We start from the raw sequence: 22,441 nt of genomic DNA on the forward strand, positions 1-22,441 counted from the left end.
TACAAACTCCTTGGTTCAACTCCACAATCTTGTCGGAGGCTCCCAAGTGACACCTAGCCAATCTAGGAGACACCACTCTCCAAGAAGTAACAAATGGTGTGTAGGTAATGAACTCCTTGCTCTTGTGCTTCAAATGATAGTCTCCCCAACACTCAACTCTCTCTCATAGGATTTGGATTTGGTGGAAAGAAGATTTGAGTGGAAAGCAACTTGGGAAAGGCTAGAGATCAAGATTCATATGGTAGGAATGGAATATCTTGGTCTCAACACATGAGTAGGTGGTTCTCTCTCAGAACATATGAGTTGGAATGGTGTATGCGTTCTGATGGCTCTCTCTTCGAATGAGAAGAAGGTGGAGGGGTATATATAGCCTCCACACAAAATCCAACCGTTACACAGTTTTCCAACCTCGGTGGGACCGAATCAATAAACTCGGTCGGACCGAAAATGTAAACCTAGTGACCGTTAGAGATTTTGGTGGGACCGACTGGATCAACTCGGTGGGACCGATGTGCTGGGGTTAGGGTAAATCCAAAACTCGGTTTGACCGATTACTCAAACTCGGTGGGACCGATTTGGGTAATAAGTGAAACTGAGATTTGGCCAAGCAAACTCAGTGGAACCGATTGCATATCTCGGTGGGACCGAGAACATTGCAATGGGTAACAGAGAGTTTGCAAGCCCATCTCGGTGAGACCAAGATCCCATCGGTGAGACCGAAATGATTAGGGTTTGGCAGTGGCTTATGACAATTGGAACTCGGTGGCGCCGGATAGGAAAAATCGGTAGGACCGAGTTTGGCTTAGGGTTTAGGTCATATGTGGAAGTGGGGAAGTAGCTGAGGGTTTTGGAGCATATCACTAAGCACATGAAGCAAGAGGCTCATTAAGCAACACATCATCCCTCCTTAATAGTATTGGCTTTTCCTAAAGACTCAATGTGATCTTGGATCACTAAAATATAAAATGAAGAGTCTTGACCTTTTGAGCTTGAGCCAATCCTTTGTCCTTAGCATTTTGAGGGTTCCACTTTCACATCCATGCCATGCCACTCCATTGTTGAACTTATCTGAAACATGCTAGATTGAAATGTTAGTCCAACAAGAGATATGTTGTCATCAATTATCAAAACCACCTAGGGAGCACTTGTGCTTTCAATGGCGTCACAATTTCATGTGGCGACCAGGATGCATATTTTTAAAAGAAAACCTTACCTCTTTGATGGAGGTTCTTCTGTATTATTGTTTGCCTTTCTCTTCGAAGATGTGCTCGGCACGGGCACCGCACTCCTCGAGGATGCTTCTGGTGCACGTTGCGGCATCGAGCGCCTCCCCTTTTGAGCATGAAATAGTGCGGTGGTGAGGCATAAAAAGGAAGCTCTTTCGAAGAAGGTGTCTCTTAAAATTACTTACATACAAAGCAGGAAGGAGGCCGGGATAATCGGCGATGACGGGCACTTCCGTACCATCATAGCTCGTCTGGTAGAATGCGCCATTCTCAAGCTCCACAGATATGTCCGGATCTTCTTCGAATCCGGGGTCAAGGTTCCGGTTGTGACCCTCCGGCTGGGGGCGGGGCTATAGATCCCCTCGGTAGCCTTCTGCCATTCCTGTTGTGAGTGGATTGGTTACTATCCATTAGAAATGATTCAGGGAGAGGATTGAGTACAATGGTGGGATTGGAACTTACCCAGCTAGGAGGATTATACATGGAAAATACATCTCGACATTGGAACGAGTGAACTCCTCCTTCTCCCCTTTGTATAGTTCGGCCAATACTTTGGCCAAAGCGGCGGGGGGTTTCAGACCCTTCCGACCGCAGCGTGAGGCGTCATCTTCCCCATTATAGTGCCACATGGGAATCCCTCTGTATTGGAGTGGTTGGGACCCCCACACTATGGAGATCTCCATTACCTCGATTATTGATAATCCGGACTGGGCGAGCGTCTTAATCTTGCCCAGCAACTGACTGACTTCCACGCTATCTGCCTCCTCGAGGCTCCGAGGGCGCCAGTTGTGGCGTTTCTTCAACGAAGCACTTGAAAATTTAGGAGACCCATTCAAACTGGGTCAAGAAGAGCAAATTCGTCAATATAGAACCATTCGGAAGGCCACTCTACGGAAGCCTTCTTCGGCGTACCGGACAGGTATCCGGTCCCGGCGATGCGCCATAATTCGGCTCCTCCCACTTCGAATATTGATCCCCCTTTGGTTACGAGGGACGAGGTAGAACAACTTCCTCCATAATTCAAAATGGGCCTCACGGCCCAGGAATAGCTCACAAAGAGCAATGTAACCTGCAATGTGCAGGATGGAGGCAGGAGTAAAATTGTGCAGTTGGAGGCCATAATACTCCAGAAGTCCTCGGAGGAATGGGTGGATTGGAAATCCAACGCCTCTTAGTAAGTAGGGAACGAAGCACACTCGTTCCTCCTGGATGGATTGGGGAAATTCTCTGCCTGAACCCCACCATTAAAGGAGGTTGATCCTGCTCGGACGGGGACTAGATCCGCGGGGGGGAAGAAAGCCCTGTTTTTGTAGCTTCGTCAGCTGACCGTGAGATACGGAACATCTCTCCTAATCACCTTTTTCGGAGCCGTGGGGACGAGAGGAAGAGCTGGGAGCGCTAGCCATGATGGAGTGGTTCCTCCTAGCGAGCTCTGAAGATTTTTTCGCAGGGTGTGGAATGGATCTGAGATCTAATCTCTTTAAATAAGCGTCTTTCTTGTATGGTCAGGGTGATATGTACAAAAATACCCCGACCTCTCGTATTCGCTCGACACGTGGAAGCTGAAGTCAGGAAGGTGTGGAAGCTGATGGGCGCAGCATTAAATGGAAAGCCAAATATTGATCTTTAAGTCAGGGACTTTGAAGTATTCGGAGGAGGAACCCGCCTTGCAATGCCGAAGATAATCTGCGCGCCAGACACATCGTCACTGGAAGACTTGTTCGGGGGCTACTGAGGGAGTCCTAGACTAAGGGGTCCTCGGACGTCCGACCTGTTGGACATGGGCCGGACTGATGGGCTATGAAGATACAAGACCGAAGGCTTTCACCCGTGTCCGAATGGAACTCTCCTTGGCATGGATGGCAAGCTTGGTGCTCAGATATGAAGATTCCTTTCTCTGTAACCGACTTTGTATAACCCTAGTCCCCTCCGGTGTCTATATAAACCGAAGGGTTTAGTCCATAGGGACAATCATAATCACATAGGCTAGACTTCTAGGGTTTTAGCCATTACGATCTCGAGGTAGATCAACTCTTGTAATACTCATATTCATCAAGATCAATCAAGCAGGAAGTAGGGTATTACCTCCATAGAGAGGGCCCGAACCTGGGTAAACATCGTGTCTCATGTCTCCTGTTACCATCAACCTTAGACGCACAGTTCGGGACCCCCTACCCGAGATCCGCCGGTTTTGACACCGATAATGGCCCCCTGGTGCTGATTCTTTCGCTAATATTTTTTATTAATTCCAAAAGTTATCTCCGTGAAGTTTCAAGTCATTCTGAGAAATTTTTATTCTACACAAAAATAACACCATGGCAATTCTGCTGAAAACAGCGTCAGTCCAGGTTAGTTCCATTCAAATCATGCAAGTTAGAGTCCAAAACAAGGGCAAAAGAGTTTGGAAAAGTAGATACGGCGGAGACGTATCAGTCAACAATAATACTTTATGATAACCTACATCCGAGTGGATATATATCCGGATTTCTCCAACACATAGTGCTTGCCAAAAGAAAAGGTGTAAAAAGGAAAGGTGAAGATCACCATTTCTCTTGTATAAGGGTAGAAGGTAAAAAATAAAACATAGGCCCTTCGCAGAGGGAAGCAGAGGTTGTCATGCGCTTTTATGGTTGGATGCACAAAATCTTAATGCAAAAGAATGTCACTTTATATTGCCTCTTGTGATAAAGAAATTTATTATGCAGTCTGTCGCTTTTATTTCTTCCATATCACAAGTTCATATAAAGCTTATTTTCTTCACACTAATAGATCATACATATTTAGAGAGCAATTTTTATTGCTTGCACCGATGATAACTTACTTGAAGGATCTTACTCAATCCATAGGTAGGTATGGTGGACTCTCATGGCAAATCTGGTTTAAGGGATGTTTGGAAGCCCAAGTAGTATCTCTACTTGGTGCAAATAATTTGGCTAGCATGAGAGGGAAAGCAATCTCAACATGTTGGAGGATCCATGACAATATAACTTCTATTCGGATATAAGAAAACATAACTCATTATGTTGTCTTCCTTGTCCAACCTCAACTCTTTAGCATGTCATATTTTAATGAGTGGTCACAATTACAAAAGATGTCAAATATAGTATATTTATATGTGAAGCCTCTCTTTCTTTATTAATTCCTATTAATTGCAACAATGACCAAAACTATGTTTGTCAACTCTCAACAACTTTTATTCATCATACTCTTTATATGTGAAGTCATTACTCTCCATTAGATCAATATATGATATTTTTATTTCTTTTTTATTTTATTCCCTCAAGATCATAGCAAGATAACAAAGCTCTCAACTCAAAACTACACTTCATTATATATATAACTTACAGACTCGATTACATAGATAGATAAACAAAACTCAAAGCTAGATCATACTAAAAACTTTATTCTACTAGATCAAGATATAACCAAAAGGATCGAACTAAGAAAAGCGATAAGGGTAAAGGTGTGATGGTGATACGATACCGGGGCACCTCCCCCAAGCTTGGCAGTTGCCAAGGGGAGTGCCCATACCCATGTATTTATGTATTTTCTTCGGAGGTGGTGATGATGGAGTTGTTGATGAAGTAGGCTTGTCATCCATCTTCCAAGGCATAGGCTCACCATCATAGAAAGATGAACGAGTCTCCGGGATCCTCAAATCTGCAGCCAAACTCATCCTCTTAAATTTGTATTCATACTCACAGTTTTGGTTTTGCAGGTCATAGATCTGGGCTTGGACATGCTCGATTTTCTCATGAAGCTTGAAGATGGCTTCCCCGATGTTCTTGGCATCCAGCTTGTGATTGTTGGTGAACTCCGTGATCATCATGTGATTGGCGTTGAGTCCTTGTTCCACCATCTGTTGGCACTTGAAAACTTGCTGCTCCATTGCTTCGAGTCTTGTCTCCACGCTTCCGGTTTTCTTCGGCCCCTCAACATCGCGGATGTGCAACACCCCCTCACGCATCTCAATAGCTTAAGGGTGTCGCAGCACCTCCACAAGGTAGGAGTTGATGACATTCTCAAAAACATTGTCCCTGGGGCGCTTGGAGACGTCATGGTGATCTAGATCTGTGAGAAAAACAGCTCGAAACAATAATAGAGATATTGTCGTGGTACGGTGGTCAAAACGTTCGGGAGATTATATAATGAATTTTTACCGACCAAAAGAAGTATTGTGCAAGAAAACGGAGTCCGGAGGGCACACGAGGTGACCACAAGGCAGGGGGCGCGCCCATGGGGTAGGGTGCGCCCTCCACCCTTGTGGTCTCCTCGTGTCTCTTTCGAACTACTTTTAATTTTCCTAATTTTGTTAATATTGCAAAACTGAGAAAATTGCCATTGGAAACATTTTGGAGTCGGTTTACTTACCGTACCACATACCTATTCCTTTTCGGAGTCTAAAACATTCTGGAAAGTGTCCCTTATGTACTCCTCCAGTGTTACGGTCTCAATTATATTGGTCTCAACATTTATGGGATTACCTGAGATATAATGTTTGATTCTTTGATCGTTTACCACCTTTGGATTTGTGCCTTCAGTGTTATTGATTTAAACGAGAGTTGTATAGCAAAACATGATCACCTACATTAAACTCACGCTTTTGTATCCTCTTGTCATGCCATATTTTAACTTTTTCTTTAAACAACTTGGCATTCTCGTAGGCTTGGGTTCTCCATTCATCAAGTGAGCTAATGTCAAATAACCTCTTCTCACCGGCAAGTTTGAAATCATAGTTGAGTTCTTTTATAGCCCAATAAGCTTTATGCTCTAGTTCGAGAGGTAAGTGACATGCTTTTCCACAAACCATTTTGTACGGAGACATACCCATAGGGTTCTTGTAAGCAGTTCTATAAGCCCACAATGCATCATCAAGTTTCTTAGACCAATTCTTTCTAGATCCATTAACAATCTTTTGCAAAATTGATTTAGTCTCTCTATTGCTCAATTCTACTTGACCACTTGAAAATGCAACTATCCCTGGGTGGTTTTGGTAATTCCTAACAACATATAGCCCATTGAGCTAATGCTATTTCAAGATAAATATTTCATGAAAGCTCAATGTTTGGCATGGCATGGATTAGAAAGTGGACCCCTCAAAATACTAAGAACACATGTTGGCTCAAGCTCAAGACTCTACATTTTACTTTTAGTGACCCAAGATCACATTGAGTCCATAGGAAAAGCCAATACTATTAAAAGGGGATGAGGTGTTGCTTAATGAGTTACTTGCTCAAAATGCTTAGTGTTATGCTCCAAAATCCTCAACTAATTTCTCATATCCACATATGTCCCAAACCAAAATTCACTCGGCCCCACCGAAATTTCCCACCTGGCGCCACCGAGTTCACTTGACATAGCCACTGCCACAAACCCTAGTCATTTCGGTCTCATCGATAGGGATCTCGGTCTCACCGATAGGGATCTCGGTCTCACCGAGATGGGATCGCAACCTCTCTATTTCCCTTCGTAACGTTTCGGTCCAACAGAGATGAGCGATCGGTCCCACCGAGATTGCAATGCAAACTCTCTATTTCCCCTTCGTAACGTTTTGGTCTAACAGAGATGAGCGAATAGATCCCATCGAGTTTGCCTGACCAACTCTCTGTTTGCCTATTACCAAAATCGGTCCCACCGAGTTTGTGTAATCGGTCTCACCGAGATTACGTTATGCCCTAACCCTAATGGAATCGGTTCCACCGAGTTGACATGTCGGTCCCACTGAAAATCCTAACATTCACATTTTGAACTAAATCAGTCTGACTTAGTTTCATGATTCTGTCCCACCGAGTTCAGTGATCTGTGTGTAACGGTTAGATTTTGTGTGGAGGCTATATATACCCCTCCACCCACTCTTCATTCGTGAGGAGAGCCATCAGAACATGCCTACACTTTCAACATACATTTTCTAGGAGAGAACCACCTACACTTGTGTTGAGGTCAAGATATTCCATTCCAACCACATAAATCTTGATCTCTAGCCTTCCCCAAGTTGCTTTTCACTCAAAAACCTCTTTCCACCAAATCCAATCCTATGAGAGAGAGCTGAGTGTTGGGGAGACTATCCTTTGAAGCACAAGAGCAAGGAGTTCATCATCAACACACCATCTATTACCTTTTGGAGAGTGGTGTCTCCTAGATTGGTTAGGTGTCACTTGGGAGCCTCCATCAAGATTGTGGAGTTGAACCAAGGAGTTTGTACGGGCAAGCAGATTGCCTACTTTGTGAAGATCTACCCTAGTGAGGCAAGTCCTTCGTGGGAGATGGCCATGGTGGGATAGAAAAGGTTGCTTCTTCGTGGACCCTTCGTGGGTGGAGCCCTCCGTGGACTCGCGCAACTATTAGCCTTCGTGGGTAGAAGTCTCCATCAACGTGGATGTACGATAGCACCACCTATCGGAACCACGCCAAAAATCTTCGTGTCTACATTGTGTTTGCTCCCTCAAACTCCTCCCTTTACATTCATATGCAATTGTTTTACATTTCGCTGCTATACTCTTAGAATTGCATGTGTAGGTTAATTATTTGACTTGTGCTAAGTTGTTAAAATCTGCCAAGACTTAAAATTGGGAAAAGGCTAGATTTTTATTTGGTCAAGTAGTCTAATCAACCCCCCCCTCTAGACACTTCCGATCCTACAAGTGGTATCAGAGCTTTGGTCTCCATTTGCTTTGATTTCCATGGCTTTTGGTGATCATAGCCTTGGTTTCACAACCTAGGAGAGTATGGCGTCTAGCGAGGGAAATTACCACGATAGAGGTCCTTACTTTGATGGTACTAATTTTGCTAGTTGGAAGCATAATATGAAAATGCATATTCTTGGACATAACCCTGCCGTTTGGGCTACTATGTGTATTGTCTTGCAAGGTGAATTCTTTGATGGGAGAGAACCGAACCGTGAAGCTACCGCAGAAGAGTTGAAGATGCTGCAATACAATGCTCAAGCTTGTGATATTCTCTTCAACGGACTGTGCCCCAAAGAATTCGACAAAATCAGCCATCTTGAGAATGCAAAGGAAATTTGGGATACTTTGATTGATAAGCAAGAAGGTACCGACTCCGTCAAGGAATCCAAATTGGATGTGCTTCAAAGTCAACTTGACAAGTTCAAAATGAAGGATGGTGAAGGTGTCACTGAAATGTACTCTAGGCTTGCTCTCATCACAAATGAGATTGCCGGCTTAGGAAGTGAAGAGATGACCGATAGATTCATCATTAAGAAGATCCTAAGAGCCTTGGATGGAAAATATGATACCATGTGCACATTGATCCAAATGATGCCCAATTACAAAGATCTCAAGCCAACGGAAGTCATTGGAAGAATTTTTGCTCATGAGATGTCACTTAAGGATAAGGAAGAGCTCCACAACAAGTCAAGTGGTGCTTACAAAGCTTCATGTGATGCTCCCACATCATCAAGTGAGAAACAAACCTTCAATGAAGAATTGAGCCTAATGGTGAAGAACTTCAACAAGTTCTACAAGAGTAGAAGCAAGGAAAGAAGTTCCAAGTCAAGGTCCTACAATGACAAAAGATCTTCAAGTCGTGAACATAATTGCTACAATTGTGGAAGACTCGGACACTACTCCAATGAGTGTACGGCTCCCTACAAAGGAAGAGAAGATTCTCCCAAAATAAGAAGTAGGAGAGAAGAATCACCACCTAGAGAGAGAAGGAGTAGAGATGATCTTTATGAGCGAAGACCCTCTTGGAGAAGCAAGGATTCGGAAAGGAAGAACCAGTCATCAAAGAGCTACACAAAACGAAGACATCAAGCTCATGTTGGTGAATGGGTATCCGGTTCCGACTCTGACAATCACTCCGAAAGAAGTTACCACTCTGACTCCGACTCCGACAATCACTCTGAAAGAAGTTACCACTCCGACTCCGAATACACTCAAGATGAAGGTGTTGCCGGTCTAGCACTTGTGTCAACCAACTCCTACGACATATTTGACTCACCAAATGAAGGAATTGGAAGATCCTTCATGGCTAAAGGCCCAAAGGTATCACACCCCGAGTATGTTGATTTCAATAGTGATGAAGATGATTTTCTAGGTGACGTTGATTTACTTGTTGACAACTCTAGTTATGAAAACTATGATGAACTCGCTATTAATCATGCTAATAAAGATAAAACGAATGACAATGACAAGAAGGAGATTGAGTTTCTAACTAAGGAACTAAACACTCTTAAGTTAGCTCATGAAACTACCTTGGAAGATCATCAAGAACTTTTAAAGACTCATGAGAACCTACGCTTTGAAAAGCTCAACCTTGAGCAAGAGCATGAGTTCTTAAAGGTAATCAATGATGAAATTTGCAAGAAAAGTTCTTCTTACATTGCCAAGCATTTACTCTTGTCTACTTACATGCCACAAGTTAAATCTAGCAACAAGAACAAGAAAGATTCTTCTTCTAGTAGTAACAATAATCATGCTAAAACTAATGTTGTTGCTTCTAGTAGTTCTCTTGATTCCACTAATGATTCTCTTAGCCAAGTTACACTTGAGCAAGAAAAAGCTTATTGAAGGAAATTATAGAGAAAGGTGTTTAAAAGAGTCTTGCCGGAAGTAAGCAATTTGAGGAAATTGTACGCAAGCAAGGAAGACACCGGAAGAATCAAGGTGTTGGTTTTGAATGAAGGTTCAATGCCAATGGAGTTGAGTGGGAAGAAGATCAATACCCCAAGACGAAGTTTGTTTCCCAACAAGAGAAGTATGATCCTACTTCTTCCCAAGGAACACAAGCTCAATATGAACTTCCACCACAAGACCACAAGCTAAAGGGCAAGGACAAGCTTCAAGAGGAGCTTGATGCATTTGAAGAAGCTCCTAAGGCATTGGTCAAGTGGGTTCCCAAGACTACATCAAGTTCTACTTCATCAAGTAAGACTAAAACTCCAAGGATTCCCATCAAGATGGTGTGGATCTCTAAGAAGAAGAAATAGAGAGTTCTTGAGGGTGACTCTGCCAACATACTTCACTCATATCATTTTGGCAAGGACAAGCGCAAACAACTTCCATATCTTGCACTAGTTCAAGGAGTCACAAACCCTCTTGTTGGTAAGACAAGGGATGAGGTAACCTAATGCATTCATGGAAATCATCTCATGTGAATATCACTCTATGTCTATGGATATCCTTGTTTGTTCCTTGTGGGACTAACCCGTGTAGGTATTGAAAGTGCAACTCACTCCAAAAGGATTGCTCCGAATGATCTACATCAACTTTGAGCACCGACATCTTCAACACCTACATGAAGTCATCATCGACAAAACCCAAGGTTAGTTCATCCCTCCTAGGGGGATATCACATCTAGGGGGAGCTTTACTCTAATCAATTGAGCTAAAGCAACTCTAACGATGTGAACACAACAATGCATTATGTAAAAGTGGTAACCCCACTTGTGCTTAAACGATGAGTATGACCTACGATCAAATGTTCTCATTTGACTCCTCAATCAATATACTCATATATAGATGACCTAGTCATCGCCAGATTGCTTGATAGATGCTAGAGTGATTGTGCATGCTTTGCCACATATTTCATTTGCCATCTTATTGTGTGAGCATGTTGGTCGCATATTTTACTCATTCAAGGACATCCATTTGTTGCCTTGATTGTTTGGTTTTTTCTCTTTTGCCAAATGGATGGACAAGAATGTCTAAGGACTTCCTCTAGCTATCTATGCTTTTCTCGTCTCAAACTCTATTGATGCTACATCACAGAGTTTTATCAAGTCAGATTTGAACCACTCTGTGTGAGGAGCACTCAGAGTCCCCGATTCGTCATAGACTTAAACTTCCAAAACCTCTTTGTGCATTTCGGTATGACTGAGTCATCCATTTCGGTCACATCGAGATCACTAAGTCGATCTAGGTTTTCAATATCGGTGCAACTGATTTGAACATTTCGGTCACACCGAGTTGCAGTAATCGCTTGCGATTCTGCATCTCGGTGCCACTGGGTTGTTCCTGTTGGGGAACGTAGCAATAATTGAAAATTTTCCTACGTGTCACCAAGATCAATCTAGGAGATACTAGCAACGAGAGAGAGGGAGTGCATCTTCATACCCTTGAAGATCGCTAAGCGTAAGCGTTGCAACAACACGGTTCGAGGAGTCGTACATGTAGCGATTCAGATCGCGGCCGAATCCAATCTAAGCACCGAACAACGGTGCCTCCGTGTTCAACACACGTGCAGCCCGATGACGTCTCCCGCGCCTTGATCTAGCAAGGAGGAGGGAGAGGTTGAGTAAGAAGCTCCAACAATAGGACGACGGCGTGGTGGTGATGGAGTGGCAGTTCTCCGGCAGGGCTTCACCAAGCTCACGCAGAGGAGGAGAGGTGTTGGGGAGGGGAGGGGCTGCGCCTTGGATGTGGTGGTGCAGCCCTCCCTTTTCCCCTCTATTTATAGGGGAAAGGGAAGGGGGCCGGGCCCCTCTAGATGAGATCTAGAGGGGGGCGGCGGCCAAGGGGGAGGGGGCTTGCCCCCCAAGCCAAGGGGGTGCCCCCATTAGGGTTCCCCCCAACCCTAGGCGCATGGGCCCTTGGGGGGTTGGCGCCCCAGCCCACTTGGGGCTGGTTCCCTTCCCCTTACAGCCCATAAGGCCCTCCGGGAGAGGCCGCCCCTCCCGGTGGACCGCCGGAACCCCTCCCGGTGGACCCCCGGAACCCCTCTGATGGCCCCGGTACAATACCGATATGCCCCCAAACCTTTCCGGTGACCGTATGACAACTTCCCACATATAAATCTTCACCTCCGGACCATTCCGGAACTCCTCGTAATGTCTGGGATCTCATCCGGGACTCCGAACAACATTCGGTAATCACATACAAGTCTTCCTAATAACCCTAGCGTCATCGAACCTTAAGTGTGTATACCCTACGGGTTCGGGAACCATGCAGACATGACCGAGACAACTCTCCGGCCAATAACCAACAGCGGGATCTGGATACCCATGTTGGCTCCCACATGTTCCACGATGATCTCATCGGATGAACCACGATGTCGAGGATTCAAGCAATCCCGTATACAATTCCCTTTGTCAATCGGTACGTTACTTGCCCGAGATTCGATCGTCGGTATCCCAATACCTCGTTCAATCTCGTTACCATCAAGTCACTTTACTCGTTCCATAAAACATCATCCCGTGACTAACCCTTAGTCACATTGAGCTCATTACGATGATGTCTTACCGAGTGGGCCCAGAGATACCTCTCCGTCATACGGAGTGACAAATCCCAGTCTCAATTCGTGCCAACCCAACAGACACTTTCGGAGATACCCGTAGTGCACCTTTATAGTCACCCAGTTACGTTGTGACATTTGGCACACCCAAAGTATTCCTACAGTATCTGGGAGTTGCACAATCTCATGGTCTAAGGAAAAGATACTTGACATTAGAAAAGCTTTAGCAGATGAACTACACGATCTTGCGCTATCCTTAGGATTGGGTCTTGTCCATCACATCATTCTCCTAATGATGTGATCCCGTTAACAATGACATCCAATGTCCATGGTCAGGAAACCATGACCATCTATTGATCAACAAGCTAGTCAACTAGAGGCTTACTAGGGACATGTTGTGGTCTATGTATTCACACATGTATTACGGTTTCCGGTTAATACAATTATAGCATGAACAATAGACAATTATCATGAACAAGGAAATACAATAATAACCATTTTATTATTGCCTCTAGGGCATATTTCCAACAGTCTCCCACTTGCACTAGAGTCAATAATCTAGTTCACATCACTATGTGACTGTAATGAATCAAACACCCATGGGGTTTGTTCATATCTTGCTTGTGAGAGAGGTTTAATATTCAATGGGTATGAACCTTTTAGATCCATGTGTGCTTTGCAAATCTCTATGTCATCTTGTAGATGTAGCTACCATGCGCTACTTTGAGCTATTCCAAATAACTACTCTACTATACGAATCCGGTTTACTATTCAGAGTCATCCGGATTAGTGTCAAAGTTTGCATCGACGTAACCCTTTACGATGAACTCTTTTACCACCTCCATAATCGAGAAAATCCCTTAGTCCACTAGTTACTAAGGATAAGTTCGACCGCTGTCATGTGATCCATTCCTGGATCACCCTTGTACCCCTTGACTGACTCATGGCAAGGCACAATTCAGGTGCGGTACACAACATAGCATACTGTAGAGCCTATGTCTAAAGCATAGGGGACGACCTTCATCCTTTCTCTCTCTTCTGTCGTGGTCAGGTCTTGAGTCTTACTCAATACTCACACCTTGTAACACAGCCAAGAACTCCTTCTTTGCTGATCTATTTTGAACTCCTTCAAAATCTTGTCACGGTATGTAATTATTTGAAAGTACTATTAAGCGTTTTTGATCTATCCTTATAGATCTTGATGCTCAATGTTCAAGTAGCTTAATCCATGTTTTCCATCGAAAAACACTTTTCAAATAACCCTGTATGCTTTCCAGAAATTCTACATTATTTCTGATCAACAATATGTTAACAACATATACTCATCAAAAATTCTATAGTGCTCCCACTCACTTCTTTGGAAATACAAGTTTCTCATAAACTTTGTATAAACCCAAAATATTTGATCATCTCATCAAAGCGTACATTCCAACTCCAAGATGCTTACTCCAGTCCTTAGAAGGATTGCTGGAGCTTTGCATACTTGTTAGCATCTTTCAGGATTGACAAGACCTTCTGGTTGTATCACATACAACCTTTCCTCAAGAAAAACGCCGAGGAAACAATGTTTTGACATCCTATCTGCAATATTTCATAAATAATGCAGTAACTACTAACATAATTTCAACAGACTCTTAGCATCGCTACGAGTGAGAAAGCCTCATCATAGTCAACTCCTTGAACTTGTCGGGAAACATCTTAACGACAAGTCGAGCTTTCTTAATGGTGACACTTACCATCATTGTATGTCTTCCTTTTAAAATCCATCTGCACCCAATAGCCTTACGACCATCAAGTAGTTCTTTCAAAGTCTATACTTTGTTTTATACATGGATCCTCTCTCGGATTTTATGGCCTCGAGCCATTCGTCGGAATCCGGGCGCACCATCGCTTCTCCATAGCTCGTAGGTTCATTGTTATCCAGCAACATGACTTCCAGGACAGGATTACGTACCACTCTGAAGTAGTACGCATCCTTGTCGACCTATGAGGTTTGGTAGTGACTTGATCCGAAGTTTCATGATCACTATCATAAGCTTCCACTTCAATTGGTGTAGGTGCCACAGGAACAACTTCCTGTGCCCTGCTACACACTAGTTGAAGTGACGGTTCAATAACCTCATCAAGTCTACACCATCCTCCCACTCAATTCTTTCGAGAGAAACTTTTCCTCTAGAAAGGACCCATTTCTAGAAACAATTACTTTTGCTTCCGGATCTGAAATAGGAGGTATACCCAACTGTTTTAGGTATTCTATGAAGATGCATTTATCCGCTTTGGGTTCGAGCTTATCAGCCTGAAACTTTTTTCACATAAGCGGCGCAACCCCAAACTTTTAAGAAACAATATCTTAGGTTTTTCTAAACCATAGTTCATACGGTGTCGTCTTAACGGAATTGTATGGTGCCCTATTTAAAGTGAATGCGGTTGTCTCTAATGCCTAACCCATAAACGATAGTGGTAATTCGATAAGAGACATCATGGTATGCACCATATCCAATAGGGTGCAGTTATGATGTTCGGACACACCATCACACTATGGTGGTCCAGGCAGTATTAGTTGTGAAACAATTTCCACAATGTCTTAATTGTGTGCCAAACTCGTAACTCAGATATTCATCTCTATGATCATATCATAGACATTTTATCCTCTTGTCACAACGATCTTCAACTTCACTATGAAATTACTTAAACCTTTCAATAATTCAGACTTGTGTTTCATCAAGTAAATATACTCAGCATCTACTCAAATCATCTGTGAAGTAAGAACATAACGATATCCATTGCGTGCCTCAGCACTCATTGGACTGCACACATCAAAATGTATTACTTCCAACAAGTTGCTTTCTTGTTCCATCTTACTGAAAACGAGGTATTTCAGTCATCTTGCCCATGTGGTATGATTTGCATGTCTCAAGTGATTCAAAAACAAGTGAGTCCAAATGATCCATCTGTATGGAGTTTCTTCATGCATATCTACCAATAGACATGGTTCGCATGTCTCAATCTTTTCAAAAACGAGTGAGTCCAAAGATCCATCAACATGGAGCTTCTTCATGCGTTTTATACCAACATGACTCAAATGGCAGTGCCACAAGTATGTGGTACTATCATTACTATCTTATATCTTTTGGCATGAACATGTGTATCACTACGATCGAGATTCAATAAACCATTCATTTTAGGTGCAAGACCATTGAAGGTATTATTCAAATAAACAGAGTAACCATTATTCTCCTTAAATGAATAACCGTATGGCATAAACATAATCCAATCATGTCTATGCTCAACGCAAACACCAAATAATAATTATTTTGGTTTAACACCAATCTCGATGGTAGAGGGAGCGTGCGATGTTTGATCACATCAACCTTGGAAACACTTCCAATATATCGTCATCTCACCTTTAGCTAGTCTCCGTAGCCTTTTATTTCGAGTTACTAACACTTAGCAACCGAACCGGTATTTATTACCCTGGTGCTACTAGGAGTACTACTAAAGTACACAATAATATAACATATATTCAAAATAATTCTGTCAACCTTGCCAGCCTTCTCATCTACCAAGTATCTAGGGTAGTTCTACTTCAGTGACCATTCCCCTCATTACAGAAGCACTTAGTCTCGGGTTTGGGTTCAACCTTGGGTTTCTTCACTAGAGCAGCAACTGATTTGCTATTTCATGAAGTATCCCTTCTTTCCCTTGCCCTTCTTGAAACTAGTGGTTTAACCATCAACAATTGATGCTCCTACTTGATTTCTACTTTCGCGGTGTCAAACATCACGAGTTGCTCAAGGATCATCATGTCTATCCCTGATATGTTATAGTTCATCACGAAGCTCCAATAGTTTGGTGGCAGTGACTATGGAGAACCATCACTATCTCATCTGGAAGATTAACTCCCACTCGATTCAAGCGATTGTAGTACTCAGACAATCTGAGCACATGCTCAACGATTGAGCTTTTCTCCCTTAGTTTGCAGGCTTAAGAAACTTGTCAGAGGTCTCATACCTCTTGACGTGGGCACTAGTCTGAAATCCCAATTTCAGTCTTTGGAACATCTAATATGTTTTGCGACGTTTCAAAAACGTCATTGGTGCCATAATTCTAAACCGTTAGCAATACGCACTGAACTATCATGTAGTCATCAAAACGTGTATGTCAGATGTTTCCCAACATCTACAGACGATGCTCGAGGTTCAACACACTGAGCGGTGCATTAAGGACATAATCCTTCTGTGCAGCAATGAGGACAATCCTCAGTCCACGGACCCAGTCCGCATAATTGCTACTGTCAACTCTCAACTAAATTTTCTCTAGGAACATATATAAAACAGTAGAGCTAAAGTGTGAGCTACGACATAATTTGCAAAGACCTTTTGACTATGTTCATGATAATTAAGTTCATCTAATAAAATTATTCAATGAACTCCCACTTAGATAGACATCCCTCTAGTCATCTAAGTGATACATGATCCGAGTCAATTAGGCCGTGTCCGATCATCACGTGAGACGGACTAGTCATCATCGGTGAACATCTTCATGTTGATCGTATCCACTATATGACTCATGTTCGACCTTTCGGTCTTCCGTGTCCCGAGGCCATGTCTGTACATGATAGGCTCGTCAAGTTAACCTAAGTGTATTGCGTGTGTAAATCTGGCTTACACCCGTTGTATGCGAATGTTAGAACCTATCACACCCGATCATCACGTGGTGCTTCGGAACAACGGACCTTAGCAACGGTGCACAGTTAGGGGGAACAATTCTTGATATTTTAATGAGGGATCATCTTATTTATGCTACCGTCGTTCTAAGCAAATAAGATGTGAAAACATGACAAACATCACATGCAAATCATAAAGTGACATGATATAGCCAATATCATCTTGCGCCTTTGATCTCCATCTTCGAGGCGCGGCATGAACACCATCGTCACCGGCATGACACCATGATATCCATCATCGTGTCTTCATGAAGTTGCCTCGCCAACTATTACTTCTACTACTATGGCTAACGGTTAGCAATAAAGTAAAGTAATTACATGGCGTTTTCATTGACACGCAGGTCATAAATAAATTAAGACAACTCCTATGGCTCCTGCCGGTTGTCATACTCATCGACATGCAAGTCGTGATTCCTATTACAAGAACATGATCAATCTCATACATCACATATATCATTCATCACATCCTTTTGGCCATATCACATCACATAGAAAACCCTGCAAAAACAAGTTAGACGTCCTCTAATTGTTGTTGCATGTTTTACGTGGCTGCTATGGGTTTCTAGCAAGAACGTTTCTTACCTACGCAAAACCACAACGGTGATATGCCAATTGCTATTTACCCTTCGTAAGGACCCTTTTCATCGAATCCGATCCGACTAAAGTGGGAGAGACAGACACCCGCCAGCCACCTTATGCATCAAGTGCATGTCAGTCGGTGGAACCAGTCTCATGTAAGTGTACGTGTAAGGTCGGTTCGGGCCGCTTCATCCCACAATGCCGCCGGATCAAGATAAGACTAGTAATGGTAAGCAAATTGAACAAATCATCTCCCACAACTGCTTTGTGTTCTACTCGTGCATAGAATCTACGCATAGACCTAGCTCATGATGCCACTGTTGGGGAACGTAGCAATAGTTCAAAATTTTCCTACGTGTGACCAAGATCAATCTAGGAGATACTAGCAACGAGAGAGAGGGAGTGCATCTTAATACCCTTGAAGATCGCTAAGCGAAAGCGTTGCAAGAACGTGGTTGGAGGAGTCGTACACGTAGCGATTCAGATCGCGGCTGAATCCGATCTAAGCACCGAACAACGGTGCCTCCGCGTTCAACACACGTGCAGCCCGATGACGTCTCCCACGCCTTGATCCAGCAAGGAGGAGGGAGAGGTTGAGGAAGAAGCTCCAACAGCAGCATGACGGCGTGGTGGTGATGGAGTGGCAGTTCTCCGGCAGGGCTTCGCCAAGCTCACGCGGAGGAGAGGTGTTGGGGAGGGGAGGGGCTGCGCCTTGGATGTGGTGGTGCAGCCCTCCCTTTGCCCCTCTATTTATAGGGGAAGGGGGAAGGGGGCTGGCCCCCTCTAGATGAGATCTAGAGGGGGCGGCGGCCAAGGGGGAGGGGGCTTGCCCCCCAAGCCAAGGGGGGGTGCCCCCTTTAGGGTGCCCCCCAACCCTAGGCGCATGGGCCCTTGGGGGGTTGGCGCCCCAGCCCACTTGGGGCTGGTTCCCTTCCCCTTACAGCCCATAAGGCCCTCCGAGAGAGGTGGCCCCTCCCGGTGGACCCCCGGAACCCCTCCGGTGGCCCCGGTACAATACCGATATGCCCCCGAACCTTTCCGGTGACCGTATGACAACTTCCAACATATAAATCTTCACCTATGGACCATTCCGGAACTCCTCGTGACGTCCGGGATCTCATCCGGGACTCCGAACAACATTCAGTAATCACATACAAGTCTTCCTAATAACCCTAGCATCATCGAACCTTAAGTGTGTAGACCCTACGGGTTCGGGAACCATGCAGACATGACCGAGACAACTCTCCGGCCAATAACCAACAGCGGGATCTGGATACCCATGTTGGCTCCCGCATGTTCCACGATGATCTCATCGGATGAACCACGATGTCGAGGATTCAAGCAATCCCGTATACAATTCCCTTTGTCAATCGGTACGTTACTTGCCCGAGATTCGATCGTCAGTATCCCAATACCTCGTTCAATCTCGTTACCGACAAGTCACTTTACTCATTCTATAACACATCATCTCGTGACTAACCCTTAGTCACATTGAGCTCATTACAATGATGTCTTACCGAGTGGGCCCAGAGATACCTCTATGTCATACGGAGTGACAAATCCCAGTCTCGATTCGTGCCAACCCAACAGACACTTTCGAAGATACCCATAGTGCACCTTTATAGTCACCTAGTTACGTTGTGACGTTTGGCACACCCAAAGTATTCCTACAGTATCCGAGAGTTGCACAATCTCATGGTCTAAGGAAAAGATACTTGACATTAGAAAAGCTTTAGCAGACGAACTACACGATCTTGCGCTATGCTTAGGATTGGGTCTTGTCCATCACATCATTCTCCTAATGATGTGATACCGTTATCAATGACATCCAATGTCCATGGTCAGGAAACCATGACCATCTATTGATCAACGAGCTAGTCAACTACAGGCTTACTAGGGACATGTTGTGGTCTATGTATTCACACATGTATTACGGTTTCCAGTTAATACAATTATAGCATGAACAATAGACAATTATCATAAACAAGGAAAGACAATAATAACCATTTTATTATTGCCTCTAGGTCATATTTCCAACAGTTCCACTCGGTCACACCGTCAGGGTCGGGATATATATACCCACGGGTGAGATTTTGGAAATTTCTTCAAACTCCTCAGCCCGCGCTTGTATCCTGTTCTGCCTCCTCGGGTCTCCGGATCGTCTCCTCGCCGCCAGCAACCTCCTACCACTGGTTTCCATCACCAACAATGGAAAACTACTCCGCCGTTGTCACCGTAGCGAACTCCTGCCAAACTAGGGTATGGGTTCGACCCTTGTGCTATTCTTTTACCTCTGATTCATAGCACATTGTTTTGCCATGATCCTTACCATGTATGCAAGCACTCTATCCACTGAAAAATCCTTTAGGTTAGATTTGATTTGAAAATTTAGGGTTAGGTCTCCGCCGAACTCATCTCGGACCGATCGAATTGTAGTAATCGGTCTCACCGATTTGGCTTAGGCCATAGCACTTGCAATTTTCGGTCTGACCAAAAACTGCAAATCGGTGTGACCGAGTTCGATTCTCTGTGAAACCCTAGCAGTCTCAGTGCCACCGAACTGTGACTCATTCTGACCGAGTTCACTAGTTTAGGTTCCAAAAGCTGCTTCGGTATCACCGAGTTTACAAATTGGTAGCTCCGAAATGCTTTCTGTGGAGAACTAAAACTAAGTTTTTTAAGTCATCTATTTTGCAAAAAAACTCTGCACTTTGTGATGCTCATCCACTCTATCTCATCTACATCTATTTCATAGGGTCTGATGTCAGTGAGTTTGTAGAGATGTCTGATCAGAGTGACAGTCAGAACATGTCTGAGGAACATGTGCAGCTGAGTGAGGGTTCAGATCCTTCGAGCACTTCTGATGATGGCAGCAGGAGCACTCCCAGCAACTTGCCAAAGGCAGCCACTAGATCTAGGAAGAAGAGAACCTCAGAATCTGAGGATGAGGATTATGTTGCCACTAAGGAGGAAGTAAGCTCCAAGAAGAAGGTGCTAAAAAAGGAGTATGGCACAGCTGCTACAGTTAAGCCAGGAATGAATAAGAAGGCTCCAGCAAAGATAATTCCTATGTCTAAGGCCAGAGCCTCTACTCAAGAGAAAATGGAGTTCACTCTTGAACCCAAAGAAGGTGGAGAAGGCAAGAAAAGGAAGGAGAGGGTCAAGAAGACCATCGCAAGAGTAATTGGCAAGCCCTCCATGATGAGATATCCCTTTGAAGAAGAGGAAGAGGATGCTGCACCAGCACCCAAAGCTCAGAAGCTTATGGGAGATGCTATAAAGTCAGGGGCTGCTCCATCAAAGCCCAAGACAGCTCCCAAAGCTCCAGCTCTGAAGCCCAGTAAGCCCAAGAGGAACACCAGAAGTATACCTGCTGAAGAAAAGAACAAGGCCCCAGTGCCTCAGGCTAAAGAAGAAGATGATGAGTCTCTTATCTTGAGAAAATTGAAGCCCAAGATTCCAGACCACAATGATGCCCATCCAGTCACTGAGAACATGCACATCAGGAAAGATTCAGGACTGAGATTGTGGAGAGAGTCTGATCCTTATGCTATGAGGAGGAGGACTGCAATTGACTACCGGTTTCATACAAAGGAACAACAAGACTTTTATAAAACTATTTTGCTTGACAAGAAGCCCATTGTCTGCGACATGAGATGGGTTAATTGGGAATACATCCAGGAGAATTAAGATCACTTTCCAGGAGTTTATGATAGCTTCAAAGCATCTGGAGTAGATGAGTTTGTTGGACAAAAGCTCACAAAATGGAATGATGAGCTGATCATGCAGTTTTACTCCACTGTTCACTTTTACCCAGATGGGAAGATCATATGGATGTCAGAAGGTACTACGTACCAATCCATAGTTGAAGAATGGGAAAAATTGATAAATGCCCCAGAAGAACATGAAGATGACTTGGATGTGTATGCCAAGAAGAAGAAGGACCACAACACTATGGCTAACATGTACAAGGAGATCCCAAATAAATCTTTGGAGACTCACAAGCTTGGATCTGTACACTTCTTGTTGTCTGGTCTTCCTACTATCAACTGGATCCTAAGGCACACTCTGCTACCCAAGTCAGGAGATCACAACATGATCAGAGGGCACTCTATCAACCTGCTACAGCTTTTTGATGTCCCTCAGAAGTTCAAGGTCATGAGTCTGATTGTAGAGACAATCAAGAGGACTACTGCTGACCAGAAGAGAAGCTATGGGTATCCTCCACACATTCAGGAGCTCATCAACTCCAAGATGGGCACAAGAACATATCTGTTGGATAAGGAGCATCTACCCCTGTATCCTGATTTTGAAGATAATACTGTTGTGATGAATGAGGAGGAACCATCATAAGTTCAAGCACAGGAGAAGAGAGCCAAAGCAAAGGCTGAGAAAGCTTCCAAGATGCCAAGTGTTGAAGAGGCATCTCAAGTTTTCTTGAAGAGCAAGTAAGATCAACTTGCATATCTGATCCAGTCTACACTGAGGATTGAGAAGGGCTTGGCCACCCTGACTCAAAACCATGAGAGCTTGGAGAGGATCATAGAAACCAACATTTATGATCTTGATCTGAAGGTAACTGAGATTCAAACAGCAGTTGAGAAGCTTCAGGAGGAAGCAGAAGAGAAGAGAGGCAAGGCAACCACAGATGCATTTCAGCGAGTGCCAAGGAGTCAGAGGTCTGCTGCCATGCTAGTGACAGATTCTAGAGCTATAGC

The sequence above is a fragment of the Triticum urartu genome, chromosome 3A (assembly GCF_056163025.1).
Source record: "Triticum urartu cultivar PI428250 chromosome 3A, HENAU_Tu73, whole genome shotgun sequence".
Taxonomy (NCBI): Eukaryota; Viridiplantae; Streptophyta; class Magnoliopsida; order Poales; family Poaceae; genus Triticum; species Triticum urartu.